Genomic DNA, 19212 nt, shown 5'->3' with positions numbered 1-19212 from the left:
CTTAGGAGGAGGGAATAGGAAGGACAGTTATAAGAAGAGGGAATATTTATAATAATCCAGGTGAAAGGTGAGAGTGGTTACCACCCTGGACGAGATATCATAATTATCTCCTGAACTATTTATTATACTAGTCTTCCCCCTCCACCACGTTTTCCTATTTTCTATCCTCAACACAGAAGCAAGAGTGATCCATTTCACACATAAGCTGGATCGTGCAACCCATCTGCCCCAAATCCTCCAGTGCTCAGTGTAAAGTCAACTCTTTGCGAATCCTTACATGATCTGGATAGAGCCGCCTGTCTCTCACCTCATTTTACATGAACCCAGCCTCTATGCCTTCACTCTGGTAAGCGTTATAACCCTGAACGATCTTTCTCAAACATGCCATTTCAGGTACAATCCAGACAGGACGTTGGGCACGTTATCAATAAGTTACCTTTCAAACCACAGTCCTCTCCCCACTACCACAGCCAGCTTTCAGCCAGCCTCTCACTCTTTAGACTTTTTGGTTCATTTTCCCCATGCTCCACAGGACACAAATTAAACTTTGTGGACTGGACATATTTGTAATTCCTCTCACTATGATTAAAACAAATGGATACAATCCTTACTCATCCCCTATGTTGGGGTGGGGAACAATTCAGGAAGCACAGGATTGCTCCTAATATTTTCTCTAAGTTTAGAAGTATTAGGTAATTAAGGATTTCTTAAATATGCCTTATGGATTTAAAAGACCATGACATAGAAAATATAACATAGGCTTGCAAATTATACTTTATGCATTGATATTCAATCAGATTTATTATTTATTCATTTAACAAATATTTGTAGAGCTGATGATTTGCTATGGAAAAAGATCCTGAGGAAGCTCACATTTTAGTTGGAGGTAGGCAGAGAACAAGCGAGTCAACCAGTAAATGAAGAAGAGAAACCTTTCAGAGGGTAATCAGCGCCTTGAAAGAAATCAGATGAGGTGAGTTGATAAAGAATGACAGAGCATGCTTGTAATAGAATGTTTATGGAACTTCTCTCCAAGAATGTGCCATTTCAGCCAAAAATGGAAATCAAGATATTTTATAACACTTTTAAAAATTTAATTACCTACTGTGTTTAAATTATTATGACATTATATATGCATATATACATATAAAGACACCTATACATGCATACATATGCATTCATATATAAATTTATATTTATATATAAAAGTGCATAGTATGAACAATGTATATAAATATATGTATATAATATAGAGACTATAAAATTTTATAAATAATACATATCAAAAATGTGTTTCCTATGGCTTCACAGGTGAATTCTATCAAACATTTAGAGAAGAGCTAACACCTATCCTTCTCAAACTCTTCCAAAATATAGCAGAGGGAGGAACACTCCCAAATTCCTTCTATGAGGCCACCATCACCTTGATATCAAAACCAGACAAGGATGTCACAAAGAAAGAAAACTACAGGACAATATCACTCATGAACATAGATGCAAAAATCCTCAACAAAATACTAGCAAACAGAATCCAACAGCACATTAAAAGGATCATACACCATGATCAAGTGGGGTTTATTCCAGGAATGCAAAGATTCTTCAATATACACAAATCTATCAATGTGATAAACCATATTAACAAATTGAAGGAGAAAAACCATATAATCATCTCAATAGATGCAGAGAAAGCTTTTGACAAAATTCAACACCCACTGATGATAAAAACCCTGCAGAAAGTAGGCATAGAGGGAACTTTCCTCAACATAATAAAGGCCATATATGACCAGCCCACAGAAAACATCATCCTCAATGGTGAAAAACTGAAAGCATTTCCACTAAGATCAGAAACAAGACAAGGTTGCCCACTCTCACCACTCTTATTCAACATAGTTTTGGAAGTTTTAGCCACAGCAATCAGAGAAGAAAAGGAAATAAAAGGAATCCAAATCGGAAAAGAAGAAGTAAAGCTGTCACTGTTTGCAGATGACATGATACTATACATGGAGAATCCTAAAGATGCTACCAGAAAACTACTAGAGCTAATCAATGAATTTGGTAAAGTAGCAGGATACAAAATTAATGCACAGAAATCTCTGGCATTCCTATATACTAATGATGAAAAATCTGAAAGTGAAATCAAGAAAACACTCCCATTTACCATTGCAACAAAAAGAATAAAATATCTAGGAATAAACCTACCTAAGGAGACAAAAGACCTGTATGCAGAAAATTATAAGACACTGATGAAAGAAATTAAAGATGATACAAACAGATGGCGAGATATACCATGTTCTTGGGTTGGAAGAATCAACATTGTGAAAATGACTCTACTACCCAAAGCAATCTATAGATTCAATGCAATCCCTATCAAACTACCACTGGCATTTTTCACAGGCCTAGAACAAAAAATTTCACAATTTGTATGGAAACACAAAAGACCCCAAATAGCCAAAGCAATCTTGAGAACAAAAAAAGGAGCTGGAGGAATCAGGCTCCCTGACTTCAGACTATACTACAAAGCTACAGTAATCAAGACAGTATGGTACTGGCACAAAAACAGAAAGATAGATCAATGGAACAGGATAGAAAGCCCAGAGATAAACCCATGCACATATGGTCACCTTATCTTTGATAAAGGTGGCAGGAATGAACAGTGGAGAAAGGGCAGCCTCTTCAATAAGTGGTGCAGGGAAAACTGGAAAGATACATGTAAAAGTATGAGATTAGATCACTCCCTAACACCATACACAAAAATAAGCTCAAAATGGATTAAAGACCTAAATGTAAGGCCAGAAACTATCAAACTCTTAGAGGAAAACATAGGTAGAACACTCTATAACATAAATCACAGCAAGATCCTTTCTGACCCACCTCCTAGAGTAATGGAAATAAAAACAAAAATAAACAAATGGGACCTAATGAAACTTCAAAGTTTTTGCACAGCAAAGGAAACCATAAACAAGACCAAAAGACAACCCTCAGAATGGGAGAAAATATTTGCAAATGAAGCAACTGACAAAGGATTAATCTCCAAAATTTACAAGCAGCTCATGCAGCTCAATAACAAAAAAACAAACAACCCAATCCAAAAATGGGCAGAAGACCTAAATAGACATTTCTCCAAAAAAGATATACAGACTGCCAATAAACACATGAAAGAATGCTCAACATCATTAATCATTAGAGAAATGCAAATCAAAACTACAATGAGATATCATCTCACACCAGTCAGAATGGCCATCATCAAAAAAATCTACAAACAGTAAATGCTGGAGAGGGTGTGGAGAAAAGGGAACACTCTTGCACTGCTGGTGGGAATGTGAATGGGTTCAGCCACTATGGAGAACAGTATGGAGTTTCCTTAAAAAACTACAAATAGAACTACCATATGACCCAGCAATCCCACTACTGGGCATATACCCTGAGAAAACCAAAATTCAAAGAGTCATGTACCAAAATGTTCATTGCAGCTCTATTTACAATAGCCCGGAGATGGAAACAACCTAAGTGCCCATCATCGGATGAATGGATAAAGAAGATGTGGCACATATATACAATGGAATATTACTCAGCCATAAAAAGAAACGAAATTGAGCTATTTGTAATGAGGTGGATAGACCTAGAGTCTGTCATACAGAGTGAAGTAAGTCAGAAAGAAAAAGACAAATACCGTATGCTAACACATATATATGGAATTAAAAAAAAAAAATGTCATGAAGAACCTAGAGGTAAGACAAGAATAAAGATGCAGACCTACTGGAGAACGGACTTGAGGATATGGGGAGGGGGAAGGGTGAGCTGTGACAGGGCAAGAGAGAGTCATGGACATATACACACTAACAAACGTAGTAAGGTAGATAGCTAGTGGGAAGCAGCTGCATGGCACAGGGATATTGGCTCGGTGCTTTGTGACACCCTGGAGGGGTGGAATAGAGAGGGTGGGAGGGAGGGAGACGCAAGAGGGAAGACATATGGGAACATATGTATATGTATAACTGATTCACTTCGTTATAAAGCAGAAACTAACACACCATTGTAAAGCAATTATACCCCAATAAAGATGTTAAAAAAAAAAAAGATATATACTCGGGGTTGAGATGTAGTATAATTAATTTTTACTGTTTCATTAAAGACATTCTTAAGTAAAAAAAAAAAAAATGTTTCCTATTATGTATATTTTCCAGGATTTATCCTGTTACATTGATCTTTTTTTCTACTTTCTGAACTGATGAGTTTTTAATGAATCTGCACTTCTACAGATTAATGTATGAGAGTACTTAAAATGCATATGTTATATTTTAATAATTCATTTTTATATCTCATTATATTTTTAAGCAATTAAATTACTGACTCAAATTTCCTGTCTCCTTATTTATGACATTATAAGACATAAATGTTTCTTGCTACACAGATACATACTTAAGGATCATAGTGTAAATTATTTAAATTAGAATATAGGTTCTCTATTTTAACAGTGGGTAAACTGATATTCTGATTCTAATATTTTTTTGTTTTTTTTTCCAATTCATTTCCAATGCCTTGTTAGTAATTTTTTTTTTTTCTCAGCTTATATCTTTTTTTATGTATCCTCACCCCCAACCTCTCCACTTCCACCAAGACAAAAACCTTCCAGGTTGGAAATTATTTTATCACTATCTTCCTTAGTTTAAACTTTCCATGAATATATATTTTTTTCCATTTTTCCATATATAATAAGCACCATTTAATGATACCATACTTTCACTTTCTAGTACTCACAAATGATTTGAGTTGGTATTTATGTTTTTTGTCCTTCAGTAAATTTTAGAAAGAAAAAGAATGTAATGTACAGATATCATTCTTCCACATAATAAATTATGAATTCACACATCCTTGAAAAAATGTTCAGCTTCCCAGCAAAAACAAATGTGTACATTCACACATGTCATAGAGAGTAACACACAGCTACGGCTCTTATGAAAGGATCTTTATGTACTCTACAGAATTTATGAAGAGAGGTCCTTTAAAACACCACTGAATGCTTTAAAACACCACTGAATGATACCATCTGTGGTTGAAAATATAACAGGTATTCAGAACAGCATCACAGAGAAAAGGGCAATATGAGTTACAGTTCAGAAGTGACGTATCCCTCGCTAGTTAGAATAACTCTGTATAAACTTTTTAAAACCGAGTAATACATATTCATTCTAAAATACAAATAAAAATACCAGAAAAATATTCATAATATCATTACAGGAAGGTAACTATTATTATTGTATCTTTTCTACGTGAAATTCATAGCATTGTACTTGGCATATTATAACCATTCATTAAAAGGCAGTTATAGCTATTAATAGTATTAATGATACTTCCAGTAGATTATTATAGATCAATTAAACTATTTCTTACCTAACTAAGAAAACTATTCTTCTTCCTGCCTTATGATGAGTAATATAAATCAACCATCTTACATTTTTGTGGACATCTAGTATTTATTTTAATCTTTCTATATGTATTAATAACCTAAATAAAAATGACTAATAGTTATTGAGCATTTAGTATTACTAAGAGCTATAATAAACACCATATACTTAAGGTAGCATGTACTATACATAATAAGCCTTTCGGGTAGGTATTGTTGTAACAACTAAGACACAGAGAGGTTAAGAAACTAACTCAAGATCACACAGTAAGTAAGGAAGGAGTCAGAATCCAAACTCAAACAACTATTTCAGAATCTATTGTTTCTTATACTATAAGGGACTATATGTTCTTATTGATGACACTAGATATTGCCACCTGTACATCTGAGGAAATACATCACCACAGTACATTAGAGACACTGGCTGGTGATCCCTTCCTAGTCTGTTTAGAGCCCATGATTCTGAGTGAGCCCTCATGGGACAGACTTGAAAGCCTGAAAGAGGTCTTCACTGATCAATACTTTTAAGGAGTTATAGACATAGGAAGGTGAGGAAATGAGTGGGGATTAAGAATAGTGTTCCAGTGTGTAGATGTCCTTTAACGAAAGACAGTCTTGTGAAGGACACCCGTTTGCTTACAAATCACTTATCCCAAACTATTGGTGTAAAACTTTAGGTCAACAAAATTCAGTATTCTATAATCCAGACCCATCTCTGTCTTCACTAGTTTACTCCAGGGGACCAAGGTGGCTCTAATTACAGGAGGAAGAGGTTTTGCCGTAGACGCCATAGCCAATTCTGGCACAAACTGGCAGTTGGAACCTGGGCAATGCAACTGCCCTCTACGAGTCCGAACTTCCTCTCCGGTAAAATGAGGATAATTCCTGACGTATAATAACTATAATATGTTAGGAAAGATATGTTGATGCTCAATTATTGTTAGAAAACTTTAAATTCTATATTTTACTTGAAATACCGTTTCTGATACTTATCAAAGTAATGCATTCTTCAAGACTTATCTCAAACCCTTTCTCCTTCATATATAGCTTTTTCAGTTAATTCCAAGCCTTATAAATTTCTCCCTATCTGACATTGAAACAACACTGGGTAACGTTTATTCAACTATTAATTGTGACTTTCCTTCTCCCAATACTTGTGTTGCATTGAATTTTATTTTACCTCATTCCTTGCAAATGTTTTTTTTTATTTTATTAGTTTTTCAATAAATATTTTATTCTGTAGTAATTTTAGATTTACAGAAAAGTTACAGAGAATACAGAGTTCCCTTATACTCTTCACCTATTTTCTCCTAATACATAACTGTGGTACATTTATCAAACTAAGACAGTAACATTGGCACATTACTATGTTTTTCTTTTTCTTTTTGAATTTTATTTTATTTATTTTTTTATACAACAGGTCTTTATTAGTCATGCATTTTACACACATCAGTGTATACATGTCAATCCCAATCTCCCAATTCATCCCACCACACCCCCACCCCCACCCCGACTTTCCCCCCTTGGTGTCCATATGTTTGTTCTCTACATCTGTGTCTCAATTTCTGCCCTGCAAACTGGTTCATCTGCACCATTTTTCTAGATTCCACATATATGCGTTAATATATGATATTTGTTTTTCTCTTTCTGACTTACTTCACTCTGTATGACAGTCTCTAGGTCCATCCACGTCTCAACAAATGACCCAATATCATTCCGTTTTATGGCTGAGTAATATTGCATTGTGTATATGTACCACATCTTCTTTATCCATTCATCTGTCAATGGGCATTTAGGTTGCTTCCATGACCTGGCTATTGTAAAGAGTGCTGCAATGAACATTGGGGTGCATGTGTATTTTTGAATTATGGTTTTCTCTGGGTATATGCCCAGTAGTGAGATTGCTGGGTCGTGTGGTAATTCTATTTTTAGTTTTTTAAGTAACCTCCATACTGTTCTCCATAGTGGCTGTATCAACATACATTCCCACCAACAGTGCAAGAGCGTTCCCTTTTCTCCACACCCTCTCCAGCATTTGTTGTTTGTAGATTTTCTGATGTTACCCATTCTAACTGGTGTGAGGCAATACCTCATTGTAGTTTTGATTTGCATTTCTCTAATAATTAGTGATCTAGAGCAGCTTTTCATGTGCTTCTTGGCCATCTGTATGTCTTCTTTGGAGAAATGTCTATTTAGGTCTCCTGCCCATTTTGGATTGGGTTGTTTGTTTTTTTAATATTGAACTGCATGAGCTGTTTATATATTTTGGAGATTAACCCTTTATCCGTTGATTTGTTTGCAAATATTTTCTCTCATTCTGAGGGTTGTCTTTTCATCTTGTTTATGGTTTCCTTTGCTATGCAAAAGCTTTGAAGTTTCATTAGGTCCCATTTTTTTATTTTTGTTTTTATTTCCATTACTCTAGGAGGTGGATCAAAAAAGATCTTACTGTGATTTATGTCAAAGAGTGTTTTTCCTATGTTTTCCTCTAAGAGTTTATAGTGTCCGGTCTTACATTTAGGTCTCTAATCCATTTTGAGTTTATTTTTGTGTATGGTGTTAGGGAGTGTTCTAATTTCATTCTTTTACATGTAGCTGTCCAGTTTTCCCAGCACCACTTATTGAAGAGACTGTCTTTTCTCCATTGTATGTCCTTGCCTCCTTTGTCATAGATTAGTTGACCATAGGTGTGTGGGCTTATTTCTGGGCTTTCTACCTTGTTCCATTGATCTATATTTCTGTTTTTGTGCCAATACCATATTGTCTTGATTACTGCAGTTTTCTGGTATAGTCTGAAGTCACGGAATCTGATTCCTCCAGCTCCGTTTTTTTCCATCAAGATTGCTTTTGCTATTCAGGGTCTTTTGTGTCTCCACACAAATTTTATGATTTTTTGTTCTAGTTCTGTAAGAAATGCCATTGGTAATTTGATAGGGATTGCATTGAATCTGTAGATTGCTTTGGGTAGTAGAGTCATTTTCACAATATTGATTATTCCAATCCAAGAACATGATATATCTCTCCATTTGTTGGTATCTTTAATTTGTTTCATCATTGTCTTATAGTTTTCTGCGTACAGGTCTTTTGTCTCCCTATGTAGGTTTATTCTTAGGTATTTTATTCTTTTGTTGGAATGGTAAGTGGGAGTGTTTCCTAAATTCCTCTTCCAGATTTTTCATCATTAGAGTATAGGATTGCCAGAGATTTTGTGCATTAATTTTGTATCCTGCAACTTTGCCAAATTCACTGATTAGCTCTAGTAGTTTTCTGGTAGCATCTTTATGATTCTCTATGTATAGTATCATGTCATGTGCAAACAGTGACAGTTTTACTTCTTCTTTTCCAATTTGTATTCCTTTTATTTCTTTTTCTTCTCTGATTGCCGTGGCTAGGACTTCCAAAATTATGTTGAATAATAGTGGTGAGAGTGGACATCCTTGTCATGTTCCAGATCGTAGAAGAAATGCTTTCAGCTTTTCACCATTTAAGATGATGTTTGCTCTGGTTTTGTCATATATGGCCTTTACTATGTTGAGGTAGGTTCCCTCTATGCCCACTTTCTAGAGAGTTTTTTATCATAAATGGGTGTTGAATTTTGCAAATGCTTTTTCTGCATCTATTGAGATGATCATATGGTTTTTATTCTTCAGTTTGTTAATATGGTGTGTCACATTGATTGATTTGCATATATTGAAGAATACTTGCATCCCTGAGATAAGTCCCACTCAATTGTGGTGTATGACCCTTTTAATGTGTTTTTGGATTCTGTTTGCTAGTATTTTGTTGAGGATTTTTGCATCTATATTCATCAGTTATATTGGTCTCTAATTTTCTTTTTTTGTAGTATCTTTGTCTGATTGTGGTATCAGGGTGATGGTGGCCTCCTAGAATAAGTTTTGGAGTGTTCCTTCCTTTGCAATGTTTTGGAAGAGTTTGAGAAGGATGGATGTTACCTCTTCTCTAAATGTTTGATAGAATTCACCTGTGAAGCATCTGGTCCTGGACTTTTGTTTGCTGGAAAATTTTTAATGACAGTCTCAATTTCATTACTTGTGATTGGTCTGTTCATATTTTCTATTTTTCCTGGTTCAGTCTTAGAAGATTATACCTTTCTGAGAATTTGTCCATTTCTTCCAGGTTGTCCATTTTCTTGGCATAGAGTTGCTTGTAGTAGTCTCTTAGGATGCTTTGTATGTCTGCAGTGTCTGTTTTAACTTCTTTTTCATTTATAATTTTATTGATTTGAGTCCTCTCCCTCCTTTTCTTGATGAGTCTGGCTAATGGTTTATCAATTTTGTTTATCTTCTCAAAGAATTAGCTTTTAGTTTTATTGACCTTTGCTATTGTTTTCCTTGTTTCAATTTCTTTTTTTTTTTTTTTTTTGCTCTGATCTTTATAATTTCTTTCCTTCTGCTGACTGGGTTTTGTTTGTTCTTCTTTCTCTAGTTCCTTTAGGTGTAAGATTAGATTCTTTATTTGAGATTTTTCTTGTTTCTTGAGGTAGGCTTGTATAGCTATAATGTTCCCTCTTAGAACTGCTTTTGCCACATCCCAAAGGTTTTGGATTGTCATGTTTTCATTGTCATTTGTCTGTAGGTATTTTTTTGATTTCCTCTTTGATTTCTTCAGTTATCTCTTGCTTATTTAGTAACGTATTGTTTAGCCTCCATGTATTTGTGTGTTTTTTACATTTTTTTCCCTGTAATTGATTTCTAATCTCATAGCATTGTGGTCAGAAAAGATGCTTGATATGATTTCAATTTTCTTAAATTTACTGAGGCTTGATTTGTGACCCCAGATGTGATCTATCCAGAGAATGTTCCATGTGCACTTGAGAAGAAAGTATAATCTGTTGTTTTGGGATGGAATGTCCTATAAATATCAATTAAATCTATCTGGTCTATTGTGTCATTTAAAGCTTGTGTTTCCTTATTAATTTTCTGTTTGGATGATCTGTTCATTAGTGTAAGTGAGGTGTTAAAGTCTCCCACTATTATTTTGTTACTGTCGATTTCCTCTTTTAGAGCTTTTAGCAGTTGCCTTATGTATTGAGGTGCTCCTATATTGGGTGCATATATATTTATAATTGTTATATCATCTTCTTGGATTGATATCTTGATCATTATGTAGTGTCCTTCCTCGTCTCTTGTAATATTCTTTATTTTAAAGTCTATTTTATCTGATATGAGTATTGCTACTCCAGCTTTCTTTTGATTTCCATTTGCATGGAATATCTTTTTCCATCCCCTCACTTTCAGTCTGTATGTGTCCCTAGGTCTGAGGTGGGTCTCTTGCAGACAGCATATACATGGGTCTTGTTTTTGTATCCATTCAGCAAGCCTGTGTCTTTTGGTTGGAGCACTTAATCCATTCACTTTGAAGGTAATTATATGTATGTTCCTATTACCATTTTCTTAATTGTTTCAGGTTTGTTTCTGTAGGTCCTTTTCTTCTCTTGTGTTTCCCACTTAGAGAAGAGGTTCCTTTAGCATTTTTTGTAGGGCTGGTTTGGTGGTGCTGAATTTTCTTAGCTTTTGCTTCTCTGTAAAGCTTTGGATTTCTCTGTTGAATCTGAATTAAATCCTTGCCGGGTGGAGTAATCTTGTTTGTAGGTTCTTCCCTTTCATCACTTTAGTTTTATCATGCCACTCCCTTCTGTCTTGTAGAGTTTCTGCTGAGAAATCAGCTGTTAACCTTATGGGATTCCCTTGTATGTTATTTGTCATTTTTCCCTTGCTGTTTTCAATAATTTTTCTTTGTCTTTAATTTTTGCCAATTTGATTACTATGTGTCTCAGTGTGTTTCTCCTTGGGTTTATCATGTATGGGACTCTCTGCGCTTCCTGGACTTCGGTGGGTATTTATTTTCCTATGTTAGGGAAGTTTTCAACTATAATCTCTTCAAATATTTTCTCAGGTCCTTTCCCTCTCTCTTTTCCTTCTGGGACCCCTATAATGCATATGTTGTTACGTTTAATATTGTCCCAGAGGTCTCTTAGGCTGTCTTCATTTCTTTTAATTCTTTTTTCTTTATTCTGTTCCACAGAAGTGAACTCCACCATTCTGTCTTCCAGGTCACTTTTATCCATTCTTCTGCCCCAGTTATTGTGCTATGATTCCTTCTAGTGTATTTTTCATTTCAGTTATTATGTTGTTCATCTCTGTTTGTTTGTTCTTTAATTCTTCTAGATCTTTGTTAAACATTTCTTGCATCTTCTTGATCTTTGCCTCCATTCTTTTTCCAGGGTCCTGGATCATCTTCACTATCATTATTCTGAATTCTTTTTCTGGAAGGTTGCCTTTCTCCACTTCATTTAGTTGTTTTTCTGGGGTTTTATCTTGTTCCTTCATCTGGTACATATCCCTCTGCATTTTCATCTTGTCTATCTCTCTGTGAATGTGGTTTTTGTTCCACAGTCTACAGGATTGTAGTTCTTCTTGCTTCTGCTCCATTCATTGCAATTTAACTGGTTAGAATTTCATTTTGCCTCCCCAAATCAGATATATGTATGTCAATAACAAAAATTGTGTGCTCTATATGGTTTTGCACCAACATTATCTCTCCCAGGTTAGGAATTCAATAAATAAAAAAGGAATGAATAAATTAACGTCATAAATTGATGGAAATGTAACTCATTCCTTTACATTAAAATGAAATATTTTTATAGTTGTTTATTTCATAAAATCTTTGTGAGGAGGCATTTTTTAATTTGTATATATCACTAGTAGTAATTTGATGAGATGTAACAGTTATTTTAGTGAATAAGTTAATATTTCATAATTGTAAAATAATTTGACTTTGAAAATAGTTTTATAAGAAGAAAATCACTTTTATTAAAGCAAGTGCTTTTCCCCCCAATTTTACTATACTTCAATTTGATATCAATTGATTTTGGAAAAAGTCATGAAAAAGTGACAACAAATTCTATTTCCAAATATGCCTTGCAAGCTTTACTGTAAAATGGAAGATGGTAGAAGGAAGTTTCCCCTCTGGATTAAGTGGATATAATTATACCCAAGGTGACCTGGATTTTGCTGCCAAATTTTTTTATTCGTAAAATTAAAAAGACACTTTTTGTCTTCAAGAACAATTTACAGTTTAGCAGAGGTTAAGTTAAAAAAAAAAAGACTAACAAGGAAAAATCTAAAAGTGGAAAATCTAAACAGAGCAAAACACAGGTGAGACTGATAAAATCTGGTGGGGTAGATAGGCAGGCTGATTCTTTACCACTCAGTTATCAATAGGTTGATGCAGAGATATCAAGCTTTCTTACTCCTACAATTATAATCTTTTCGTAACTTCAAAGTCCCCTTAGATTTTTGCTTGTCCTGACATGGAATGAAACTAATCATCTTATTACTTGAACATACTGTACCTCAAGGATGAAGCAATCACCTTATAGGTTGACTCAGTTTCTTATGACCACTTGGGATGCTGAAGAAAGCAGCTTGGCATAATGACCAGTGTACCATAGTAGAAACTGATACACAAGCAATCTTTAAACTCAGATCCTCAGTTTCCACCATGCCACTCAAGGAGTGCACTGAGATTCAGCAATGATGATAGGGCCCTTGATGATATTGGTCATGATAGGGACATTTTCAGGTAAGATATGAAGGCATGGATCTATCTCAAGGACTATTATGTTATCGCTTTATCAAGAACTACAGTAGTTCAGTGTTATGGCATAAAGAGTTGAATCAACTGGTTCAACTTTCAAACATGATTAAAAAAAAGGGGTATATTTGTATAACTAAAGGTTGTATCATAATCAATAGACGGCCCTTGATCCACTTATACAAAATTCATTCTTGTTTCTAGTGTCTCTGGTTTTCCTGACTCTGTGTCTGTTCTTTTTCTTCTTCAATTTTTAATTGATCTAATTTTAGTTCTTTTAGTTAAAATTATATGTAAAAACCACAAAAAGGCACAAGGGAAATTTCTTGGGGATGGAAATATTCTAAACCTTGATTTTGGTGCAGGTTAAATGACATTAATATTTGTGAAAACACATTAAACTGTACAACTTAAAAGGTGAATTTTACTGTATTTCACTCATGCCTTAGAAAACCTGATTGGAAATAAATACAATAGCAAAAACTACGTTTCAAACACTTTTGTGTATGTGCCCACATCAATGTGAAACACCAATTTCATGAAAAATTCTATGTATTTTCCAATATTTGCAATATAACACTTCAATACTTTTTATTATATTTGTGATTATCAGCAGATTTTTACAATATCCATAGAGCATCACCAGTGAGAGACATACCAATCATTACTGGTCAGACGATCAACAGGGATAAATGTTTGTCAGGTTTGAAATTTAGAGTTATAAACTCTGATGTCAAGAAATATGTTTGTCCTAATTTTCTATTAAGTGAATTTAATTAATATGGTGGTAGAAAACTCAAAATCAAGCTACTTCAATGGACCCAATGATTCCAAGTTTATTACACAGTCATTTTTTGTAAACATATCAATTAAATTTAAAATATGTCTTCTCTATTTCCCTTACCTGCTCCCTAAGAGTGATTAATTACACTGAGATTGGTGAGAGGAGTTCTCAGAAGGGAGAAGGAAGCAGAGTCGGGAAAATGTATTTTTCTGATATCCGTTTTCTGATATTCTAAGTTCTTTCCAGTCTCTGTTCCATTGCACCTCATTCCATTGGAGCATCCTGTGTTGGCCTCAGTTGAAGAGTGGTTCATCCAGTCCAGCTCTTGAGCATCTTGCACTGTCATCAGCTACTGATGTCCATGGTCCCTGCTGTGCCCCCTTCCCCAGCAGTGGGTTAGATCCATGTCTTCTGTGTCTTCTTAGGCCCAACCTCTTCTGGACCATGCTCCCTCCTAGCACTTTCAAGGGCTCCACATTTTCAGGAAATTCTTGACTAAAGTTTTTGCATACAAGGTTCAGGTATGCATGAATTCTTTGAGACTATTCACCTAGACACCCTAGATGTTAATTTACCACCAAAATGTCATGTTGTTTGGTGGCCTTGGTGAATATCAAGATTTCTGAGATGCATACAGTCTTCTTAAGACCATGAATGGAAAGCATTAACACTCCCTTCCCCAATTTTACCCTGGAAGGAGAAGGATAGAAAGTCCCTACTTAGGTGCCCAACTGACTGAAATTATTCATTTATATTTTTTCTTTATAAAATAATTCTCTTATAAATATTTCTTCATCATGGGTGATGATTAAAAAGGTCAAAACCAGAATTTTCTTAATAATTTAAAATACTTTATTTTAAATATTTTTTAAATTTAGGATGATTAATTTTTTTTTAATGACTTATTTTGACATTTCTATCATTAAACTATATAGACCACTTACAGTCCTCTAGTTTTCTAGTGGACGTATTTTATACAATTTTGTATGTAGATAATGAATCAGTGTATTCATTTTTGTGATTTTTGCATTTAAAATACAAACTATAAGACATAGGTTGTTTGGAAATAACAAGTTGAGGAGAGCAGAATGTTTTTTACATTTAATTTTATTTTCTTGAAAATTTACTTAACTCTAGTATCTTAAGTATATAACGTAACAAAAATATTACAAACATCCGTTTTGAAAACCATGTTTATTCTGATAAAACTTGTTTTCTTTGTAATCATGTAACTCTGGGATGCTAGATTAATGAATACAACAATCAAATTAATTACAGATATCTGGAATTTGTTTTCTTTAAAAAAATTCTGTCAAGAATATAAAGAGCGACAGAAGTGTTTGTCTCTTCTGTTTTATATTTTATTCAAATTCAGAGGTCTCCTTGTTTTTCTTAAGGCTTCTCTGAAATATATTTTGAAGCAACACTTTGCAGTACTTTAAAATTTTTGACAATCCGTTTATCCATACAAAATGACTCATTATTATCCCTTTCAGTAGTTTTTACTTAGAATTTCATTTTATCTGACATTGATATTGAATTGTAACTAATAGTGGTATTATGTTTTCATTTTCCTGATATCTCTCTTCTTTTCCTTTCAACACTTTTTTCAGTGATTTTGTTTTATTTCTATAAGTGTCATGCCATTGTTTTTATGCACCCTTAAATGTTTTATTATAAGAAGTTTTAATCCATTGATATTTATTATTTTACTTGATATATTTGATCTTTTAACATCTCAGTTTTTCTCCTCAAGCATTTGTTATAAGAGCTTCAGATTTTATAACAAACACTTGATGAGTCAATGCCCAACCCTGCCTCACCTTCCCCACCATCTCTCACAGGTATCTATTAGATGTGAACTCTCCTTATAGCATCTTGTAGCAGTGTCTTCAGCTTTCTTTAGCCTGCTGCCAACATGAAGTATAAGCTGAGAGTGAGTGTAACAGCTGGGCTTTGTATAGTGACACCCCTGTACTTCCCAGGAAATGCAAATATATTTGATGTTTGCTTCCTAGACCAATGGCTTATAACCATCTCTATACAACTTGAATCATCTGGAAAGTCTGTACAAAAAGCAATGTATAGACTTCCTTCAATCACCAAACTTATGATTTAATTGCTCTGGGATGTGATCTGAACATGATTAGTTTTGAAAACTTCCTCAGGTGAGCTAATGTGCAGCCAAGGCTGAGAATCCCATTCCTCTGTCTCTGTAGCTCCAACCTTGTCTTCCCCACTCACTCCAAGATCTGGAATCAATTTCTTCTCATGTTGTGACTCATGTGTTTGTTGACTTTTCTGCAATGATACCCCCTGAACTGTATCTTCCCAAATTCCTTCAGGCTTTCAGACATAGATATGTAGTCTTCTCTGGTTTCCAGCTCTGCTATTAATTTTTCTTTGTATAAAGTCATTTTGGTATTTCAGTAGGAACTCTGAAAAAAAGTGAGTGAGCAGATTTAAATACCTAGGTTTAGTTTTCATTCGGAACCAAGTCTTAATGCAGAATTTTTATCAAGCAATTAATGTTTGCTGATACTTTTAGTGTTCTTATAGTAGAAGATATTCCCATGTGTTATTTGTGCCAAGCATCCAAAGATTAAATTAATATATTAGAAAATTAAAATGTTCATTATTTGTAAGATAATTCATATCTATATGAAAGAAAAATCATAAAATCTATGCAGTTTACAATAAAATTTTTGTAGAAATTATGTCTATCTTTTCTCTAGTGGGATTCAGTTGGATTTTTGGTAACAACACAGAAAAAAGTAGTTTATGATATTTATTGGTTTAAATTCAATAAAAATAGTTGTCTTTGTATTCTCAAAATAATAATATTTAAAACCTACTGCATAATTATTATAAATTAGGCCCAGGTCTAAATCCATTAACCTTTTAATTCTTAATATAGTACAATTATGTATTTTTGTTAAATAATAAACAAACAAAAACAGAGTTTAAATCACTTGTCTGAGGTCACGGTGTTGGACCCAGGCAGACAAGCTCTTGAACTCGCGTTCTTAACCACTGTGATACCCTATGTTGCATTAATTTACTTTATTTTCTTCATTATATATTTGGTTTTATTGTCAACACTTTGCTATAATAAATGGGTATTGCTATTAACCAAAATAAAATGTTAGTAATAGTTAAGAACTTTTTCTAGCCCAAAACAGACAATTACTTCAAACATTATGTAAGCTTGAAGCAATGTTAAAACATTGGTCAAATCGTTTGAAATTCTTTATGTGAAAATGTCACATATGAATTTATCTAAGACAAAAGGAAAAATCATTTTGATTACTGTTCCAAGTGGTGTTTATTTCTTTCTGCTTTTTAAAGATTCCCTAGATTCAATAGGATAATGCATCTGTACTCAACTCTTGATGATAGGTTAGTCCCAGGTTAGGAATGACAGATTTCTGTCGACTGCTGGTATTCTTAGATAGAAAATTCCCCAGATATTTCTAAAAATGTAAGTACATAAACATGTATGTCTCATATAACAGCACACATGGTGGCTTCTTCAAGGGCAGCTTAGTCAATTCCATCCAATTTCACAGGGTTATTGCATGACTTAGTTAATATCCTTCTCCAACTTTTCTTTCTGACAAGAAAGCATTCACAACACAACCAGAATCCTCAATTTTAGTTTTATGGAAAATTAACTAAACTCACCAAATATTAGTAATCAATTGATTTTCAAGAATAGAGACAATTATTTTCATGAATATTTCCCAGAAGACCAAATTCCAGGGTGACAACAACCTGTGGTTTGGACCACTTGATGTAAATACTTAGCATGTTGGCAAGCAAATGAAGGATCAGTCCTTTATTAAGACAGATACTTAATTTTATCATAAATGTGTGTTTTTGAAGCTTTGAGGGGAAGAAAAGGAGTTGCAGATTGAAAATCAAGATAGACCTAAGTAGTCTTTGTGGTCAGTGTATAGGCTAGCAGTGTCCTGGTGAGTAACAAAATGCATACATGATACATGAAGGAGAGTTTGATGTCAACTCTCGTACCTGTCCATTTATTTAAATATGTGTCTATGGAACACCTGCTAGGTGTTAAGCTCCGTGCTTGGTATTAGTGAGCAACGATACTGTGATACTGTCTCTTTCTCTAAGAATTCATGTGTAGTAGGGACAAAAGACCCATTAATTGACAACTTATAATTCAACATGTTTCATATGATACCAGGATGTTGAGACAGCATGGTGAGGAAGCACAGGGACAGAGCGGCTAACTCTGCCTGCCAAAAGTAAGAAATGCTGTGAATGTTAAAAGAGGATTTGAACACTATCACTATTAGCATTTCTCCTCTGTCCAGAGCTAGAGGAGAGATGCAGGCCTATATATCATAAGTGTAAATATTTGAAAGTTATTCAAAGTAATAAGCTGTTAAATAACATACCTCTTACCATGTATGTATAACATCATAATAGCAAATGTGTGTACAGCTATGGCTACATATGACAAAGCTAGTTAAACATCAGTGATGACTAATTATTATTGTCTTTGTCTTTGTGGTCAGTGTATAGGCCAGCAGTGTCCTGGTGAGTAATAAAATGCATACATGATACTTGACGGAGTATATATTTTCTACACTAGCCTTCTATTATTGCAAATGAATCAGCAGAAACTTTGTATAAAACAACCCACTTTTCTTATCCCACATATTCTGTGGATCAGGAGTTTGGTCACTGGTTAGTTGAGTAGTCTGCAGTATCACCAGGCTGAAATTTTGGTGTCAGCCAGGAGAGTGATTTCATCTGAGGTTCACAGGCTCCTTCCAACCTCGTATTGTTGGCAGAATTCAGTCCCTCATGCTTGCAGGACTAGGGTTCCTGTTTTCTTGCTTGCTCTTAACCTGAGGCCATTCTGAGCTCTTAAAGTCCTCCTGCTATTCCTGTTCACTTATACAAAGTGCATACATCAGGAGAGCAAGAATACAACACAATGCTTTAAAATAAATGACTGTTAACCTTAACAGTTAAGAAACACATACTTCACTGGATCTCTTATGTAAAATAAGAATGTTGATAAAACTAAAAAATTGAGGAAGGGAAGTCTTTACTTAGAGCCTCTCCAAGATGCCTCCATAAGAAAATTTGATTGAAACTGAGGTATCAAAATATAAATTCAAAGAAAGGAAATGAATCTATGTATTTTACTCTGATCTTAAGAAATGAACCCTCCCTGTGAGCAAATTCCCAGCTTCTCTGTCCTTCACTTCTTTCTTGTGCTAAACCTGCTTAAATAAACTTTTATTTTTCATACCTACATTTTGTATTTTTTGGTAAATTATTGTCCACATGATCATTCTGAAACAAATGTTTCACTTTTATATGAAAGTAAAATAGATCTGTATTTTCTCAGCAAACAAGATAAGCCAAA

The sequence above is a fragment of the Orcinus orca genome, chromosome 2, assembly GCF_937001465.1.
Source record: "Orcinus orca chromosome 2, mOrcOrc1.1, whole genome shotgun sequence".
Lineage (NCBI taxonomy): Eukaryota > Metazoa > Chordata > Mammalia > Artiodactyla > Delphinidae > Orcinus > Orcinus orca.
This window is presented reverse-complemented; position numbering follows the sequence as displayed.